The following is a 21,700-nucleotide window of genomic DNA, read 5'->3' as shown; positions in this document are numbered from 1 at the left end:
TCACCATTTGGAACTCTTGGTTTAATAGCTTCCTTGTGAGCAGCAAACCTCTATCAAGAAAATCATGATAGGAAATGCAAGCACGGGAATATCGTATCAATTGGGAGATATATACCCCGTATGCAGGTGCTGCTGGAATGTTGCTACTTAGAAATGGAAAGTTCACAATTGGAAAGCTGAAATCATCTCTTTTGTCGTAAAGTTTTGTTTTCAACCGACCCTCATTGTCAATTTCTAGATGTAAGTCAAGATATGAAGCCGACTTAACTGTATCTGTAGTATCCTTTATCTCTAGTTCGATTGGATAGATGCGTTCCACATAAACGCTTCGAAAAAGAGTATGAATAACCATAAAGGTATTTTATTTTGGTACAAAATTTACGCAAAGTATAAAAAAAATAAATAAAAGGACCATAGAAGCTAAGATGTCAACGTTTTTTTCTTGGTAGAAAACCAATATCTTATTGTTCTTAGTCAATTTGCACTTACAAAAAGCAGAGATTATGAATAACTATTGAAAAATACTTCTTTCTCAATTGTATCAATGCACATTTTAGTTTTGCAACTAAAAGTACGCAAAATGTGTCAAATCTGATAATTTCCCCATGAACTTGAACGTGAGATATGTCCACCTTTTACATTTCCTACCGTTTTAACCATCGCATACGGTAGACTTATTGATGGTGTAAAGTTGGTCAGTATTTTAGAGGAAGCATAGGTCAAGAGCCTGTATGTTGACATGCCATAAATACTTTAATATATGGGGATATCTATTCATTCAGTTGACAATTTTATATTCTTCGTAGATATTTGAAATACAATAAATGTGCTACCTCAGGGGGTATACATTACCTAATTTAAAGCCGTATTTTTAATAGGATTACGTGTTTTTAAATATTCTTCGAAGTTTTACTTGGTTTGAGCGTCACCGATGAGTCTTATGTCGACGAAACGCATGTCTAACGTAAACAATCGATCATATGCCTGATATCTTTCAAATTGATTTGTTATTCATTATGGTTGTCGATAGTTGCTTTTTATGATTATTGCTTTTGTTTGTAGTTTTGGGCATGAATCAAGCTTTTGGGTATCTAATTAAAATTGTTTTAGAACCTTTATAGCTCATTATACAGTGTTATCTCTTGCATCTTGTTTAGGCCATACGATAAGATATAATAGTTGTTTACCTCAAAGCATTTAGTCTCTGGTATACAGAGATCATTCTGTACTTTAAATCATACTTATCAAAGGTACCGGGCTTATAATGTGATATCATCAGGCTTCTTATTCTAAATACGGATTAACAATTTAAAAGGAGTAATGTCAGAGGGTAAACGATGACCTGACACTTCGTTGTATTCTAGACATGGAACACCTGTGTGCTGTTTACGAGTTCTATAACCAGAGGGAATTATGGTTGGCGATGCACCATGTTTATTGTGCATGTATAGTTTCTTTTATCAAATATATGTACCTTTACCAGCAGTTCCTGCTCTTACAGGTTCTATAGCTCATCATCTATCTTTGTTCCTAACAAAACTCACTTTTAACACTTTCGAAATCATCAATAGATGGCGGGTCTATCACAAATTAAACAAAATTCATATTGTCACGCAGATCGGCGCTGCAAGAAAACTCTAAAGTGTCCGAAACCAACAATAAGTATGCATAAGTCTAATCAAGACGATTTGAGCAAGCTACATAATATCAGACTTCCAACCAAAAAGATTGCCATCGTGTCACGCCTACCATCAAGTGCATCATCATTCAAACTACATGTTCTGAAAGCTGGCAAACAAAGACATCGCGTCATAACAAACAAATACGGCAGTAGGTTTACCCAAGTATGAGTCCGGATGGCAAAAGTGGTTTTATACTTTCTTCAGGATTTGATAAATTTGTTCTTGTGAAGGAAAAACATATGCATTAGGGAACTTGTACATGTTACAGCGAAGTATCAGGAATTGTTACAGGCTCAGTTTTAAAATATGAATTTCGACTGTCTTATATTGTTAAAAATCGCAAAATAGAAAATAGAAAATTGCATTATTTGTTTTAAATTAGATTTATTTCGTTTCTTTTAAAGAAATAGATTATTCACAGAAACTCCTCCAGAATGACAAAAAAACTATACATGTTGTATGTAGGTTTAGCCGAACTATATCCCGCAAATTTATATTAGTTGATAAATATCTATATATATCTAAGTTTTGAATACTGGTAAGACATTAAAGCTTGCATTTTTCACTGCAAACGTTTTGACTGCATGCACAAACGTGAGTGAAAATAAATGCAGTCGTAATAAAAAAAACAAGTTAAGAAATTACAGTGTTTGTAAAGTTATAATCCCAAATGTCAAAATAAAGGTCACCGTGGTACCTAACTTTAGTTTGTAAATCACCGCATTCTAATTTTGCATCTGGGGTCAGTTCCACAACAAATCTTATGACTAAAGCTGGTCGTAAGTCATGAATAGATCAGTTTATTTACGATTAATCTTGTCTTAAGTTTTTTTGTGAAACCGACTTCTGTACCTTAGTTTTGCAGCTATATATATCGCGGACAGGATTCCATTATGATTGGATCCATATCATATTGACCTGATTTTAGTTTATGACCATCCCCTTTTATATGATGTTTATGCATACTTAGTTTGGAAAACCCAGGTTCAACGGTTCAAAAGATATGGACCGGACACAAACCAGACAAGAACGAATCAAGCAATGTTTGAAAACTTGACGGCTCAAATGTCAATGCCAATGTCAAAATGAACTGATTTAATTTATGAAGAACCACTTGCCATCCCATAATACATCTCTGAACTAAGTGTGTTAAACATCAGTTCTATAGTTCAAAGCAATGCATTTTATATTTGAAATCATTGGTTTTTGTATGAACTGTATATCTGTATACATGTATAAGCTACCTGATTTAATTCGACACGGACCGCAAACAAGTGGGGACTGACGGACGGACAGACTTAAAATGTGATTCATATATTCTCTTTAACTTTGCTTGTGGTTGTATTAAAAATGTAAGATAGTGATTTCCGATCTTGACACGGTTTGTAGGCTGTTAACAAACAGGAGACTATTGTCACTGTTGATGTGACAAAGACGTCTACTTTTTACCCTCTTTATTGCGATGTTTTCTCTCCCTTTCACTCGTCCAACTTACAAATATTTCATTATGTTATTTTATTTTGCATGGCACACCATCAATTATAGTAAATATTAACACATTTCAGGTCAAAAATTTGTTATTATACGTCGTTTTTGTAGAAAGTACCGTTTTACCTATAGCAGAGTGAAAACGTCAAAATGACGTCAAATATCGCCAAACCATGAACGATATGCAATTTAGAATCAGAGAGACGTTATCATAGTATCGTGTATATTATCAGCTGCTTCAAATAAGACAATAATACTACAAAAGTGTTATTCTTTCAATTTTTTATGAATGACCTTTGACCCCAATTTAAAAAAGATTGCACCATATTTCACTTTTACGACCGGAAAAAATGGAATCTACACATTTTTTTCCTTTCGAATGATATATAATATAGCTGTGTGTTAGATAGGTGCATTAAAAATATTTTTTAGGTCTGAATGTCACTCGCCTACTAACAGTTAGTTTTTTTCTTCAAATACCTTTTGTTATTACATTTGTACATCGACATGTAAAAACAGATATTCAATAAGTGTGCCTATCAAAGCAATAGCTATAACATTGGGAATGTAAATGGGGAATGAACAATCTGTCAAAGAGACAACTTCCCGACAAAAGATATAAAAACAGCCTAAGGCCACCAATGGGTCTTCTTAACAGCGAGAAAATATCGCACCCGGAGGCGGGATTCGTCTTAAATATATAATTATTGACCTGAACTGCTGCCACATACTCATTTACTCACACTTCCTCTTCCCGACTTTTAGGACTCATATTTATCTGATGGTATATAAGACGAAGACATTTTGCTTCGTTCCTCGTAGTAACAGCTTAGATTCCTCGTACATGTAGTTACAGCTTAGATAAAGAGTGCAACGGTTATTTTTCTTTTCGGTATAAATGCGAAAAATACCGGAAACAGAAAGGGGGAGAGAAAGTATGTCTTAAATCAGAACATCCAAGTAAAACACCTAAAGCTGAGATATAATGTTAAGTTAAAAGTTTCAAGTGTTCTTTTGTAGGGTTCTAAAAACTTGGATGTGATATGAACTTTTGCGCACATGAATTTGTCAATTGCACTACAAAATACTTTCAAACACGTAATAATGCGTTAGAATCAGTAACATATAAATATAACGTACATTTTGTATTTAATTTAGAAGGAAAATGTAACCAGATATTATTTAAAATGACAATTAAACGATTGTTTGTTACCCATATACCAAAAGGTCAGAAAACAAGCAAAAAAGTCCCTTTATTCAATGTTAATGACATTTTAAATTTTACGGTGTTTGGTAAATTAGTTTTTATTCAGAAATGTAATATATTGAATGTAACGACATCTATATTTTTGAAGTGTAAGCTTGAATTTGAAATTAGCCATTAATATCAGAAAAAATTAAAACGTTACATTAAATATATTTGATGAACGTGCGAAAATTCCTATCTAAAATTATAATGAATACATGTAGATGTAATGTTCCGGAGGGATAGTTGCTAAAAATAACTCTCGAGAAAGAGTAAATCGCAAATACTCTTCATAAATATCAGTTTTATAAACCGGAAACTAATAGAGATGGCGAAGTCAATGTTATTCCTTCATGATTATTTTGGTTTTAAATTTCGAAAAATTGTCAGATTGAAAAAAGTTGACATACGATTTTTTTTTTAATAAAAATGTATCCGTGAAGTATAAAAAGGCATCAACGTTTTGGCAAGTAAAAACAGAAAGAGAAAACAAGATATATCCATGTGCTTATACACCGGTTGTATTGAAATATGGATGTAATCGCTTCAGAGCACAAAAGTTCATATATATCATTGGCGCGATACATGTACGTGTACGTGTCCCTTAATTATATAGGATGCTTATTATCGTTTTGTTGACTGTTATTTGTCTTTGTGACATAAAAATTGTAGAAACTGAATACGCTATAAATTATTATTTTTGGATACCAAACGGCATATTTTGTCTTTCTGTGAATTAAAAAAAATGCTACACAGAGAAACAAGGGATCAGTATGCAAGAGTTTCATATTGACAACAAAGGAGTAGGTTCAGTAAGACCCCTATTTGGCCCCAAAATATAGCAGTTTTACAAAATAGTGAAAAAATAACTTTTAAGCTATTTATTGGAAAGAAGAATGCTTCTGCTACATAACTATCGGCTGTTTTTGACAATACAATGCACATATACAGTCCTTGGATGGTGTAAACTTCCCACTTACACCATACACCATTACACTATACACCATACACCATTACACCATACACCTTGTACCATTACACCATACACGTTACACCTTTGCACCATACACCTTACACATTACACAATGCACCATTCCCCATTCTTTCTACACGATCCGAATTTACCCATAATGCAATAAAAATTCAAATATTAAGATTATTATTATTGTTTATGTTTACAATTCGAAAAAATAAAATAAAAAGAACTTCGTTTTAAACCAATGAAATGTACACCATCATTCACACCATTCCCGATCGCACGTTACACAATCACACCATTCCTTAAACACCATTACACCATTCCTCTTACACCATACACCATATCACCATACACCTTACACCATTACACCATAAGCCATACACCATTACACCATACACGTTTTTTTGGGGGGGGAAGTTTACACCATCCAAGGGCTGTATCTGGTGCTAGCATCATTAAGTCATGCTTAATTACTGCAATCTTTACAATTTTAGCATTTTAGTTAAATTTTAGACGGTTTCCGAAAGTGGCCGCATTCGTGTGCATTCATAGTATTGAAATGTAAGTTCTATTTGATGATAATACATAATATATATAAAGGCTGAGGATGAACACGGATGCGGCCACTTTCATTATTGACAAAAAACATCTGACAAGTGACGTTTTTTTGCATATTTGGATAGATTTTTCATATTTAAGCTTAAATCGTAGCATTTTAATGACTAAATCAGTTAAAATCTTTCACATAAACTAATCAAATCAATAGAAATAGACACTTAAGTGTCTAAAATCTTTCGTTAGATGAACTTGAAAATTGAGGCCAAAATCTGCCCTTACCGGACCTACTCCTTTGGTACATGTAGGCTTTTCATTAAAGTTTCAGATAAGGGTGAAGGTTCATTAACAAACCAAATTTTTCTGATTGGATTCCATTAATATATCCTCCTGAATTAGAAATTAATGAAACACTAGACACGGTTTGATCTGTCTCATTTCTAGACGTTAACCTCGATTTTTTCATAAATGGTCATCTCAGTACCAGAATCTATGTCAAACAAGACGATTTCAATGGTAATGTTATCAATTGCTCCCCCCCCCCCCCCCTTAGTTACAATATACCAACTTCACCTGCATATGGAATATACATTTGCCAACTCATTCGGTATTCAAAAGCTTGTAACTGCTACTCTGAATTTTTTTAAACGTTACAAAAGAGGGACGAAAGATACCAAAGGAACAGTCAAACTCATAAATCTAAAACAAACTGACAAAAAAACAAATGTCTAAGCAGAAAGTTTTTTTAACCAGAGGTATGTGAAAGAATGTCTCATCCATTTTTCTAAAAATGTTAATAGAAAGATACCAAGACCTTATAATAAATATTTCCTATCAACTTCACAAATAATACACGTTGGTCTTGAAGTATAGATTATTGATACTGACATAAATTATTGTTTTCATTTGTCTCTAAAGAATACTGTTTAGTCTACGTTTGATGATGTCCAATTGATATTGCTCGGTTATTGTACATTGTACCATTGTGGTGTAGCTGTAATAAAGTTTTGTGCTCTTGTCCTTCGTTTATTTCTGATGGGCTTTGTTTGTTTGCCTTCATGTATTTTTTTTTACATATTTGTTTGTTTAATAGTGATTACGTTTATAACACAAGCTTTAAATTTAGTCATTTGCCTAGGGACTTTTCGTTTAGATTTTCCCTCGGAGTTCGGTATTTTTGCTATTTAACTCCCCCCCCCCCTCAAAACTACACACACACATTCATTCCCAGCATCAACAATAAAAACAACAACTACTAAAAAGAAAAACCGACTTTTTATTGTTTGGAAGACAATTTGCTAAACGTAGATTGCCATTTATATAAGAGCATATTTTGAACTAATCTAGTTCCACTATTTCACCCTACTTAAAAAAATAGTTTTAACTTTTAAGGAAGTTCATTGGAATATATCACTCCTCAGTTCATTAAGGAAGTGATTGTTTAATCCAATTTCTTTAAAAACCCTTATATCTTACTTTGTTTAGGACGATTAAATTTAGCATTAAAAAAAATCTAAATCTTCCGATACAATGCCAAATCATGTTTGCTTCTTTAAGATCACCAATCCCATAGGTAAAGATTAGATTTTAGATTTAAACGTCAAACTCACACCTTTTTTGGCTAAAGCCAAATCAGAATTTACATATGAACTCACTTGACCAATTTGTGGAGAGGAGATTTAACATAAAGCATATTCATATCTTCTTGTCCCAAGACAAATCATAAACTGCAAGTTCAAGATCCACATGCTCGTTTGTACAGACAAATGACGTAGTAATGAGTATATTCTGACAAACAAAAACATATATGTTCCCTCAATTGTTTTCAGTTCATCCTATCTTCAATTTATAATTATAGTCACTGCCCTGTAGTTTTTAACATATAATTGTAATATGAACGGTTTTTTTTATTATAAAGTATTCATTCTTTTTTCCTGAGCACTTAATATCACCCCTGGTATTTTGGTGGGGGTTCGTTTTGCTTAGTCTTTAATTTTATATGTTGTGTATATTTGTTCTCTTTTGGACAGGGTTTTTTTCTTCTTTTTTTACCATGACTTTGTCACTTTGTTTTCGACTTATGTGTTTGAATATCCCTTCTGTATCTTTTGCATATCAATGTCGACATATAATAGAAAATACAATAAATTTGGCACAGAAACTGCTCCCTAGAAAAACTCTTTAAATACCATGTATATATTTGAGAGCTGTTGAAATTTAAATTACAAAATGAATGTACGGGGAACATTATATCAGCGTGAGCATTTTAACCTACACTACAAATTTTGTATAACACACACGTTTTAAATAATATATATATACAATTTCAAAACGTAAAGTTTGACACCAGGAATTTTTACCATTTATAAAAGTAAGTATTTAAATTTTCTTCAGTTCACCCTATCTTTACTTTATAATTCTAGTCACTGCCCTGTTTCATGAACTTTTTTAAGTATTAAAGTGGGTTCATGTTGCTTAGTCTATAGTTTTTTATGTTTTGTGAATTTGTTTCTCTTTTGGACGTTTTTTATTCTTTTTTACCATTTGTGTTAGTTTTAAACCATGACATTGTCAGTATGTTTTCGACTTATGTGTTTGAATATCCTTTCTGTAGCTTTCGCATTTATTTTACAATATCAATGTCGACATATATATAATAGAAATTACATAGATGTTTTCACAGAAACTACTCCATAGAAAAAACTCTTTTAATACCATCTATATATTTGAGAGCTACTGATACTTAAATTACAAAATAAATGATCTAGGTAAATTTTATCAATTTAGAATTTTAACCTACACTACATTTGTATAACACAGAAGGTTTTTTTAAATATATATACAAGGTTAAAAGTTGAAGGTAAAATTGGACAGTTAAAATGTTTACTATTTAAAAGTAAATATTTATAGTTTCTGAAGTTAACTTAATTTATTATTAGTAAATATCCTTAAAATCATTTCTATTCAAGAAGATACATTTCACAACATGCTATTCATAATTACAATGAAATTAGTATGCAAATATTGGTGCATGATAATTGGCTACCAAAAAGGACAACACTCCTTTTATTCATGGCTTATATCATTATAAATTGTATGGAATTATTTTAATTAGTTTTATAATGTTATTAAATCTGTTGATTATAACGACTCCTACACTTAAGAAGCGTTTGTTTATGATTATGTCATCAAATCACATTAAAGAATAGAGGCAGTTTATACTAGTTTGTTATCTATTATAAATCCGGGATCAAAAGTTGTCTTTTAATATTTGTAGAACGATTATTGATTTAAGAAATTACGTGACTAAGGTTCATAAATTGTACTTATCTACATTTACCTGTGCAAAAATACCAAATTGCATATATAATGTAGAAACAATAACTTTAACAGTGTCCGCCAATAGTTTATAAATGAATATGTATGCACGTATCCCAGAATTAACTTTGGTAATATTTTTGCGATTATTGTGTAATTGAAAGTTTTTAAGATTCCGCGTGGTATTAATTATAACATTATATTTGCGCGCATTACCATTACATTTGCGTATAAAATAAATTACAATTGTACGCAGGTTTTGGTTACAATAGTTAGCATTCTTTGCGGAAAGATGTAAATTATACTCGATATTTTTTTTTAACTATATAAAATCATCCCTTTCGTTAGTCTTAGTCATTCCAACGAGTAAGTGAAAGCATGGTTTCAAACACGTTAAACGTTTAACTATGCACCACCACTATGTTCTAGAAATATCATTGATTACGCTTGTTTATGATTTTTTTTATTTTAGTACGGATGTAATGTATCAAGCGCTTTCCTAGCCTTCCGGGACACATGAAATCAGCCGCAGTATTTGGTGGGGTTCGAGTTTCTTAGTCTTTAGTTTTCTATGATTTTTCTTTTGTACTTTTATTTGTCAGTTTGTCTTTTTCTTTTTTAGCCATGACGTTGACAGTTTGTTTTTTATCTACTAGTATAAGTTTGAATGTCCCTCTGGAATCTTTCGTCCCTCTTTGACAGTTCTGCTGTGTTGCTAAACTACTATCATAAGTTAACGGAACGATTGGGCGCTCAGAAATATGTGTAAACCCCTCACTTTCAGGCTCCATTTGCCTTTCGCTTGGCAATTCAGTGGATGTCGTTCGTTCTTATTTACCATATTGTTCTTCGTTTATTGTTGCAGTATAATTGAGCCATTAGTTGTGTCTTTACGCTTATTGTTGCAGTATAATTGAGCCTTTAGTTGTGTCTTTACGTTTATTGTTGCAGTATAATTGAGCCTTTAGTTGTGTCTTTACGTTTATTGTTGCAGTATAATTGAGCCATTAGTTGTGTCTTTACGTTTATTGTTGCAGTATAATTGAGCCATTAGTTGTGTCTTTACGGTTATTGTTGCAGTATAATTGAGCCATTAGTTGTGTCTTTACGTTTATTGTTGCAGTATAATTGAGCCATTAGTTGTGTCTTTACGTGTATTGTTGCAGTATAATTGAGCCATTAGTTGTGTCTTTACGTTTATTGTTGCAGTATAATTGAGCCATTAGTTGTGTCTTTACGTTTATTGTTGCAGTATAATTGAGCCATTAGTTGTGTCTTTGCGTTTATTCATTACAATGAATTCTAAAGATTTCTATACATCATTCATATATATGATTGTTCACATCATTCTGCCCGTTAGACATTTATTGATAACTGTCTCACTTGCAGCCATTAATATATCTCCTTAATCTTATATGCATTCTTATTGGTGAAAACCTCACTGTGACGTTCCAAGAAACATTACAATAAAACTATAAGGAAAAACACCAGATTAAGGTCCATTGTTCTATGACGTATCTGATGACCCCTATAGACGTCCGATTTATTTGAATTATGTTGTGCGGATGATGATGCTACAACGGACCCTCATCTATGTTTCATAAAGATGAACAAGTATCTTAAATTGAGGGAAAAATCACTAGACAAAGGCCAAACAATTCAAGTCACACCGAGAAGTGTACCCAAAGAAGTTCTTGAATTAACTCTGCTTTACAATGTAAAAATATCTTTGTAAACCAACAACGAATAGAAAACACGTAGACAAATGCTCTATAAGTATTGCTCCGTAGAATTCAAGAGAATCGATACAAAATGTGTAAAAATATGAGACGGAAGATGCAAATGGGACATTAAAAACTCGTTAGCCGACGGGAAGTATGGCAAACAACGTTAAACGACAAAAAGATAGACAACCCAGTAATAACAATACGTCAAAAACTAAAAACCTAGCAACAAAAACCCTGTGTAAAATTATCGCATAGGCATATTTTTGAATATTCTAATTGTTCTTGCTTCATAGTTTGGCAGACATACGCAGCAATGTATTATAATCATTGTGTATACTGTCGATATAGTTATTCAAGTAATGTCGTTTTTCTTTAAATATATTGAGAGGCTATGGCTGATATCGTTACTTGAAATGGCAAATCGCGGCAATTTTCAAGTACAGCAATGGGATACGTTTATATTGACTTTTGAATCAGTTGTAAATAGTCCATATCTAATTCTAATAATGAAAGGATTTTACTCTTATTTGAAGGCTGTTTCCTGGTATCATATCTTTTCATATTGACTTTTTATTTTTTTTAACAATTTTAACTTGCATGCTGTTAATTGAAAATTTAAGAACTTAGTATTTTTGAGATCGGATTTAATATAGCGATCAACGTGTTCGTTGTACAGACATGTTTACTAGTTTCTGAAAAAAATCGTAATTATGTGCAATATTTTTATATCTCATTCAACCAAATAAATGTGTGTTTGTAGGAATGACTTGCATTACCTTGCAAAATATCGCCCAACTGTTTTGACTGTCATCAAAGTGAGAGGGTTAGCGCTATAAAACCAGGTTTAATCCACCATTTTTTTACATTTGAAAAAGCCTGTACCAAGTCAGGAATATGAAAGTTCTTGTCCATTCGTTTTTGATTCGTTTTTTTTATTTGATTTTGCCATGTGATTATGGACTTTCCGAATTGATTTTCCTCTAAGTTCAGTATTTTTGTGATTTTACTTTTTTCTCAAACAGACAATTTCAGAAAATGCCTATACCAACTGAGGTATATGACAATTGGTAGCCATTGTTTGATGTGTTTATTTAGCCTTTTTATTTTTTTTTTTTTTTATTCGATCGTCAATGATGAGTCTTTTTGTAGACGAAACGCGCGTCTGTCGTAAATACAAAATGTAATTCAGGTATCTATGATGAGTTTATTTGAGTTTTTGGATTTTGCAATTAGCCTAGGGACTTTCCGTTTAGATTTTTACCTCGGAGTTCGGTATTTTTGCGATTATACAATCTCTCCCCCACCCCAACCCCCAATGACACAGAACCACACACAGACACACAGAGACACTCCCAGCGATAACAACTACAAATACTTGATGAAAAACGGACTTTTCATTGTTTTGATGACTAGTTTGCTAGACGTTGTATGTGATATAAATAAGAGCATTTTTTTAACTAATCTAGTTCCATTATTTCACCCTCCTTAAAAAATAGTTTTAACTTTTTAGGAAGTTCTTGTGAATATATCACTCCTCAGTTCATTAAGGAAGTGATTGTTTAATCCCATTTCTTTAAAACCCTTATATCATACTTTATTTAGGACGATTAAATTTAGCATTAAAACAAATCTAAATCTTCCGATACAATGCCAAATCATGTTTGCTTCTTTAGGATCACCAATCCTATAGGCAAAGATTAGATTTTAGATTTAAACGTCAAACTTCAAACTTCAAAGCTAAAGCCAAAACAGTATTTACATATGAACTCACCTGACCCATTTGAGAAGAGGAGATTTAATATAAAGCACATTCATATATTTTTGTCCCATGACAAATCATGAATTGCAAGTTCATGGACCACATTCTCGTTTGTGCAGACCAAAGACGAAGCAATAAATATATTCTGACAATTAAAAACATGTGAGTTCCTTCAAATTTTTTCAGTTCACCCTATCTTCAACTTAGAAATCAGGTCACTGTCCTGTAGTATATAGCTTATAATTGTTATATGAACGTTTTTTCATTAAGTATTCATTCTCCTTTCCTGGAGCACTTAATATCACCCCTGGTATTTTTGGGGAGTTCATGTTGCTTAGTCTTTAATTTTATATGTTGTGTTAATTTGTTCTCTTTTGGACGTTTTTTTTTCCTTCTTTTTTTTACCATAACATTGTCAGTTTGTTTTCGACTTATGTTTTTGAGTATCCCTTCTGTATCTTTTGCATAATCAATGTCGACATACAATAGAAAATACAATAAATTTGGCACAAAACTTATTCCCTAGAAAAACTCTTTAAATACCATGTACATATTTGAGAGCTGTTGATATTTTAATTACAAAATGAATGTCCTGTGTACATTTATCAGCGTGAGCATTTTAACCTACATTACATTTGTATTACAAGTTTTAAATAAAATATATATACAAGGTTAAAATGTAAAGGTGGACACGAATAATGTTTACCATTTAAAAGAAAGTATTTAATCTTTTTTTAGTTTACTTAAGTTATTATTAGTAAATATCCTTAAAATCTTTTATATTCAGGTAGATACATTTCATAGCATGCTTTTTATAATAACAATGAAATAAGTATGCAATATTAGTGTATGGTGAATAGCTACCAAAAAGGACAACACTCCATTTATTCATGGTTAATATCATTATAAATTGAATGGAATTTGGTAAATTAGTTTTATAATTTTATCACATCTATTGATTATAACGTATGGAAAGCCAACGGGGTCAAAATTCTTACTTCGCAACTTGTCACTGTGTGATTTGTCAATTTGTATATTGATGTTTTGTAATTATAACTTGTCGATTCGTTTAATTTCGATTTGAAAATGGTCAATTTGTATATTGATGGTTTGTAACTTGTCGATTCGTAAATTGTCAATTTTTAAGCAAGTTTTAAGCTTCTTGACCAGAAAAAATCAGTCAGTAGGCATGTACTAGTATATTAATAAATATATATATATATGTCAGCCCTTTCCCCTCCTGTCAGAATAAAATGGTCCGATAAAAGCATTTTAGGGTTATTAGAAATCGTTTATTAATAGTACCTGGGGTTTCCAGTAATGATGTAGTCTTTTATAGCCGACTATATGCTTTTAGGTTTTCTCATTGTTGAAGGCCGTAGATTGTCTATACTTGCTTATATCAATTTTACTGATTTGAACTTCGCTTTGGTGGATAGTTGTCTCATTGGCAATCATACGGTTTATTACAACATCTCCTTATTGTATTTACCTCAATAATCCAGTCGTTGTATTCCACTCATGACTAACGACTATTTCATTAACCTCGTAATTGCGATAGATCGATTACGTCGATTGACTGAACTAGTCGGGGTGCATTTTTATATAGTTTCCGTTCTCGAACGAAAATCCACGTCAGTAAACAAAATAAAATTGGGATCCTGTAATCTTGCAAATTTTGTTTTGCTTTCTTTTAGACGCATTTACATTAATTGATTAAAATTACTTTGGTATATATTTCATATGGCGGTGCACATACTTACAGGAGGCTTATACACTGTAGGAAGAAACCGAGCGCCATCTGTCGTCATAATGATCGTTAGTATAATACAACGATAACATTTCAAACATTGACAATTCACACATTGACATTTAACGAATCGACAAGTTACAAATTATCAATATACAAATTGACAATTTACGAATCGACATGTTACAAAACAGCAATATTCAAATAGACAATTTACAAATCGACATTTAACGAATCGACAAGTTACAAAACATCAATTATATACAAATTGACAAGTTACGTTGGCTTTCCATAATAACGACTCCTACTCTTACATGTAAGAAGCGTTTGTTTATGATTATGTCATCAAATCACATTTAAGTATGAAAGCAGTTTATACAAGTTTGTTAACCATTATAAATCTGGGATCAAAGGTTGTCTTTTAATATTTGTAGAACGACTATTGAAATAAGAAATTACGTGACTTAGGTTCATCAATTGTACTTATCTACATGTATCTGTGCAAAGTAAAAATACCAAATTATATAATGTAAACTCAATGATTATAGCAGTGTCCGCCAATAGCTCATAAAGGAATATGTATGCACGTATACCAGAAATAATATTTGCAATCTTTTTGTGTCCATTGAGTGATTAAATATTTTCAAGATGCTACTTAGTTTTTAATAATTACATTTAATGTGTATTATATTTGCGTGCATTATCATTATATTGAGAATAAATGCATTACAATTGAACGCAGATTGGGGTACATTTTTGAGCATTCTTTGTGGGTAAATACATGTGAATTATACTTGTTTTCTTATTTAACTCATTCAAATCATAGTATTACCTTTTGTTAGTCTTAGACATCTGTTTGACAACGAGGAGGTGAAAGTAGTTTTATATGTTTTGTCTTTTTACTATTATTTGTTTGGTTTTTTTTTTCTTTTTTAGCCATGGCGTTGTAAGTTTGTTTTCGATCTATAAGTTTGAATGTCCCTCTGGTATCTTTCGGTCCGCTTTTACAGTTCTGTTGTGCTGATAAACTACTATCATATGTTGACGGAACGATTGAGCGCTCAGAAATATGTGTAAACCCCTTACGTTCATCCTTCGTGTGCCTTTCGCTTGAGACGTGGTTGTTGCTTGCTGTTATTTGCCATATTGTTTCTTCGTATATTGTTGCATTATAATTTAGCCATTAGTTTTGTCTTTAAATGTCCTGTTTACATATATTCATTACAGATCTTCTAAAGCTTACTATACAGTATGGCTGTTCATATCTGTACTTTAGACACCAATTGATAGCTGTCTCACTTGCAATCATACTATGTCTCCTTATCACTGTTTATTTTTATATGCATTTTAATTGGTGCAAACCGCACAATGTCATTCCAGGGAAACAATGCAATACAATTATAAGTCCATTATTCAATGCCGTATCTGACCTCTATGCTGATGTTATAACGTTTAACCCACATCTGTATTTTCATAAAGATGAACTCATATCTAAAATCGAGGGTGAAGTCAATATAACGGCCCAAACAACTCAAGACACACCGAGAAGTACAATCACAAACACTCCTTTCAAAAGAGTCGCGAATTAACTCAGCTTGCAATATTTACAATGTGAAAATATCTATGTAAATCAAGAACCAGTTAGAAACCCGTAGACAAATGCTCTATAAGTATTGCTCCGTAGAATTCAAGAGAATCGAACCAAATGTGTGTTAAAAAAGGCGGAAGGAACCAAGGGGGCATTAATAACTCATATTTCAATAAGAAACTTTGCAAAATTCGTGAGACGACAAACAGACAGACAATCAACAACTAACAATTCTACGTCGAAAACTAAAAACTTAGCAACAAAAACACTGTGTAAATGATCACGTAGGCATATCTTTGAATATATTTATTGTTTTTACTTTGTCGGCGGACATACGCAGAAAGGTAATTAAAGTAATTTTGGTTTTAGAAAGCTAATATTACTTGAAGTCTTGAAATGGCATTTCGCGGCAATTTTCAAGTATAGCAATGGATACCCTTTGGATTGTCTTTTAAATCAATTGTAATTCGATCGTATCGTATTTTAATAATGAAATAAACGATGTAAATTAACTCTTATTTGAAGGCTGTTTCCTAGTATCATATCTTTTCATATTGACTTTTTGTAAATGTTTCAATTAATTTTTCAATATTTCAATGTTAATTGGAAATTCAAGAACTTTTTTATGATCGCTTTTCATTAACCGATCAAATAAATGTGTGTTTGTAGGTATGGCTAGCATTACATTGCAAAAATCGTTCAAATGTTACCAAACAGACTGCTCTAGAAAGTGCATTTCGAATGACATTTCTCTACCCAGAAGTGGATTGTGAGAATATACCGATATCAATCTTCAAAATTAAGCCTATAGTTCTAATACAAATTGATAAATTTTGACTATCATTTCTCATATATTTAAGAATACACTGTCTAAATATTTCAGTCTCGTATTTAAGTTTTCACCGCGTTTGTCGATAAATGTTTTACTAGTAGGTATGTCACTTTGAGATAAATTACCTGTCTTCTACCTTTCTTAGTTACAATAGTACCTTGTCTTAATCCCAATGCATCCTTTACGAGACATCAAATTATCTCGTGTCGGTTTTACAACTATATTTAAACACAGGTCGATCAGTAAGTAAACATTGTAAAGCAATGAAATTGATTTTCCCAAAGTCCTATTGCATGTATAAAAATCAAATTCAAATCCAATAAGAATTGTATTAGTACACATTTACCCCTTTGTTAAGCGCAAGCATGATAAATTTCCATTCGAATAGAACTTTGTTTTGAAACTTTAAAGAAACATTCATGAAAGATTCATTTCAGATTTAGAAATACACATTTGAATACCGCATTGACGCTTCTGTTAAAAAAAAAATTTTAAACATGTTTAAATGAGGCAAATTCTTTCGATCAGATATAATCTGTTTTAAATTATATGTTTATTTCACATTTGTAATTCTTAAACATTAAAGAATTTAAATTTAGGTTTTGTAGCTATCGAATCCCAAATCACCTTGCATGTCAAACAGCAGTTGTCCAGTTGTATTTTGCTAAACCCTTTGTTATAAAGAACTCTACATGTTATTGCATGCACGTAGGTACAATGTATCTAGAAAATTACAGAATCGAGAAAATTAGATAGTTTCTGAAAATGAATTCCGAACGGTATGATAGAGAACCTAATAGTAGACATTAAATAAATATTAATGAAGATAACCGATAGCTTTGAATAGACTCAAAACTAAAGCTGTAATAAGTGCTCACCTTAACAGTCAATACAGTCTTCAGTTACGATTATTAGATTTTTTATGACAAATTTGTTTTTCATTCATTTTGAGTAAATTTTTGTTTGATCAGCCTTATTCAGGGATATATTAAATCAATCCAATGGCTTTATGTTAAATATTGTGCAAAGTTTCTTTTGGGGTTCAATTGTAAGTCACTAGAGGTACATGACTGTTTATGAACAGGCACACGGAATGAAAATGACAATTTGTCTCCAAAATGCCAAAATTTCTGACGTACCATTGAAACAATACTTGATAATCTAACTCAAGTAGCAAGAAGAGCTACATAATCATATATCAAGGCTTGGCTCTTGAACCATTGCTTATTTTTTTGTATTGATGTGGCATAAGAACATTCAAATAATCACAAAATACTCATAAAACATGTGTGGAAACCATTTATATAAAAGGAAAGACAGCATTTAATTTCGCTGCAATGCAATTCATGATACAAAACACTACACACACTTAACAAAAACAACCAACTTATTCCAAAAATTCTTTAATTCCACTTTCCGAGAAACGTTTCAGTAAAAAAATCGATTGCATAACCGTTAAGGTTCAGGTCTCAACACTATGCCCAATATGTTTCTTTACTATAATTAAATAAAGATTGGATTGTACATTACTGAATGAGATATCAATACTGCATCAAGCCTAGTTATCTTGTTTAATGAATCGTTAACTGTATGTGTTTTGTGCTATGTTAGGTCACAGTAGGTGACAGTAACAGTCAATACAGTCTTCAGTGACGATTATTAGATTTTTTATGACCAATTTGTTTTTCATTCATTTTGAGTCTATTTTTGTTTGATCTGCCACTCAAACAGGAAATATAAAATTATGAATTGTTTTAAATTAGTCAGACGGAAGATTTCGGTCAGATGTTTTTAAAAAATGTGAAACTTCTGTGAATACTGTAATTCAAAATATGCATGGTCTATTGCAGGTTGTAAATGTATAATGACAGGCGCAAAACATATTAACTGCATGTCGGAAGTTGATGGTCGATTAGTAAATTTTAACTTAATGTCCAGTGGCAAATATGTCATGCAGGTATATTGGATAGGGACAGAAGTTTTGCCTTCCAACAAGGACCATTCAAATATTTGTTGCCAGGGTTTTAAGCGTGAAAAGAGTGTGCGACTTTGATCTCTTTCTAAGAGTCATCAAATGCAGCGTTCCCATTTTTACCATATGTGACTGCAAACTTGTACATCCAGCACGGACAAACGACCGTTTCATTTTAGCGAGGGTTTTTTACTGCTTGTCAGAGAATACCAATCATGGTGAAAATTTTCTAATCCCTAGTCAACCTTTTCACGAGTTGAGACAATCGTCTATTTCTATTAAATTGAATTTTTTAAACAAATATAAAATTTGTTTTTCATATTTTGTCTAATAAAACATGAATAATGAACTTATTTTTTCCATCCCTGGATGTTTAAAGATGAAACAATGTTTAACGTATGAACAAAGGAACACATAATATACACTTTAGTGCAGACAGAGATACACCTTAAAGGGTGGTTTTAAACTGTTGTCAATAAATAGATATATGGTATCTAAGTTAACTTTAAGATAGAAAATACTAGCCGATTTAATGCATTATTGCAGACATGAAATTTAACAAAGTAGCTATAAAAAAACGAACAGTTTACTGTTTCAGAAAAAAACAAAGTCGTTATGCAATAAAATATTTACAACCTTCAGAAAATCAATAAAGCACTTGAATGAAAAAGTTTAAGAAAAGAAATGTTATGTATGTTCTATCAATGAAAGTGATTTAACTATTTCGGGGAACTTTGCAACAGCGGGATAATAAAATTCCAGAAACTAATTTAAAAAGAGAACTCAAGCTTATGATGTAAAACATGTCAATGTTTGTCAGAAGACAGGTCTAAATTGCTATATTCAATTAGTAGTGGATCGTGGAGGGGTGATTGGAACCTCTTTTTTTGACGATCAATGCATTTGAATGGGAACATAAATTTGGACCCCCCCCCCCCACGTTTGGGTTGGGTTGGGACTCCCCTCTTTAAAAATGGCTGGATCCGCCTCTGACAATTCATGTGATTGTAAAACATAAATTTTACCAACTGATAAGGTAAGGGGTTTTTTTAAACTATTTTAAGTATGAAATATTATTATTGTTATTTTTAAACAGTTACTTTTTATAAATCTGTTGACTTTGATACAAGTGATAATCAAGGAAAGATCGTGATGAAAGAAAAAAAACATCAATACTTTAAAATATCAATATCTAGCAAAATAGTTTTTGTCTCATTTGGAAAGAATAAAGAGAGGTATGTTAACCATGCTTAAAAAATATGTAGATGACCATGCCAGCACAAGTGACTGCCTGAAGAATGTGAAACTTCCCGTAATTTTTGTATCATATCAGTTTGTGGCCTAATTTTCATTCTTTTCACTATTTCTGACTGCCGAATTCTGAAAGGGAGAATATTTTAAATTTATCAAAGAAATCCCCCCCCCCCCCAACAAAAAAAAGGAATTTCATAAAATATTTCAATTCTTCATAATAATTTCGTAAATTCTTATTTCTAGATGAACAGAAAACAGATTGAAATGAGATTGGTAATACTTTTTGAGTGAGACTTATTTTATTTTAAATACAATATCTTTTATAGTAATCAAGATATCTTACATATTAAATGAGATATCTATCTACATTTTTTAATTTATCAAATAAGATATCTCAATTATTAAATAAGATATATCTATTATTAAGTAAGATATCTCTATTATTAAATAAGATATATCTATTATCAAATAGGATATCTCTACTATTAAATAATATATCTTAATTATTAAATAAGATATCTTATATATATTTACCTCACCAAAAGACAGTAATTATATAATATCCCCATTCAACAGATATTGCCGATAGTGTACTGTATATTGCTTGTTAACAGTAAATGCTGAAAGCTAAAGCTGAAATAAGGATAACCAACTAGAGGCTCTAAAAAGCCTGTGTCGCTCACCTTGGTCTATGTGAATATTAAACAAAGGAAGCAGATGGATTCATGACAAAATTGTGATTTGGTGATGGTGATGTGTTTGTACATCTTACTTTATTGAACATTCTTGTTTCGTACAATTATATCTATATATAATGAACTCGGCCCAGTAGTTTCAGTGGAAAATGTTAGTAAAAATTTACAAATTTTATGAAAATTGTTAAAAATTGACTATAAAGGACAATAACTCCTTAGGGGGTCAATTGATCATTTTAGGTCTTACTTTGCTGTACATTATTGCTGTTTACAGTTTATCTCTATCTATAATAATATTCAAGATAATAACAAAAAACGGCAAAATTTCCTTAAAATTACTAATTCAGGGGCAGCAACCCAACAGCCGGTTGTCCGATCCATCTGAAAATTTCAGGGCAGATAGATCTTGACCTGATAAACAATTTTTTCCTGTCAGATTTGCTCTAAATGCTTTGATGTTTTTAGTTATAAGCCAAAAACTGCATTTTACCCCTATGTTATATTTTTAGCTGTGGCGGCCATCTTGGTTGGAAGGCCGGTTCGCCGGACACATTTTTTAAACTATATACCCCAAAGATGATTGTGGCCTAGTTTGGTTTAATTTGGCCCAGTAGTTTCAGAAGAGAAGATTTTTGTAAAAGTTAACGACGACGGACGACGACAACGACGACGGTGACGGACGACGGACGCAAAGCGATGAGAAAAGCTCACTTGGCCCTTCGGGCAAGGTGAGCTAAAAAGAGGTCTTATGCATTTATATTTTTTTTCAATATAATTCTTGATATATAATTGTTTATATCAACTTAACACATGTTCTTACTGTGTTTTAATTTTGATAATCCACAGCAAAGGTGT

The sequence above is a fragment of the Mytilus galloprovincialis genome, chromosome 1, assembly GCF_965363235.1.
Source record: "Mytilus galloprovincialis chromosome 1, xbMytGall1.hap1.1, whole genome shotgun sequence".
Taxonomy (NCBI): Eukaryota; Metazoa; Mollusca; class Bivalvia; order Mytilida; family Mytilidae; genus Mytilus; species Mytilus galloprovincialis.
Note: the sequence above shows the minus strand (reverse complement) of the source record.